The 428-nt window shown below is 57.2% G+C and overlaps 1 protein-coding gene across 1 annotated transcript in view; it reads left to right on the forward strand.

Moving 5' to 3' along the window:
* MROH1 (maestro heat-like repeat family member 1) overlaps positions 1 to 428 on the forward strand; it is a 76,419-nt gene that overhangs the window by 14,652 nt on the left and 61,339 nt on the right. The gene's annotated exons all lie outside the window — the stretch shown is intronic.

The raw sequence follows: 428 nt of genomic DNA on the forward strand, positions 1-428 counted from the left end.
CGGGTTTGGGATGGCTCCAGAGTGGGAGACTCCCCCACCTCTCTGGGCAGCCTGTGCCACTGCTCTGCCACCCTCACAGCAGAGAAGGCCCTCCTCAGGTTGAGATGGAACTTCCTATGTTCCAGTTTGTGCCCGTTCCCTCTTGTCCTGTCACTGGGCACCACTGGAAACAGACTGTTCCCACCCCCCTGGCACCCTGCCTTTAAGGATTGATAAGCATCGATAAGATCCCCCCTCAGTCTTCTCTTCTCCAGACTAAAAAGCCCCACGTCCCTCAGCCTTTCCTCATCAGAAAGATGCTCCAGTCCCCTCATCATCTTTGTAGCCCTTTGGTGGACCCTCTCCAGCAGATCCCTGTCCTTCTTGACCCAGGGAGCCCAGAACTGGACACAGTGCTCCAGATGTGGCCTCCCCAGGGCAGAGCAGAG

Source organism: Charadrius vociferus, unplaced genomic scaffold, assembly GCF_000708025.1.
Source record: "Charadrius vociferus isolate BGI_N301 unplaced genomic scaffold, ASM70802v2 scaffold1036, whole genome shotgun sequence".
Taxonomy (NCBI): domain Eukaryota; kingdom Metazoa; phylum Chordata; class Aves; order Charadriiformes; family Charadriidae; genus Charadrius; species Charadrius vociferus.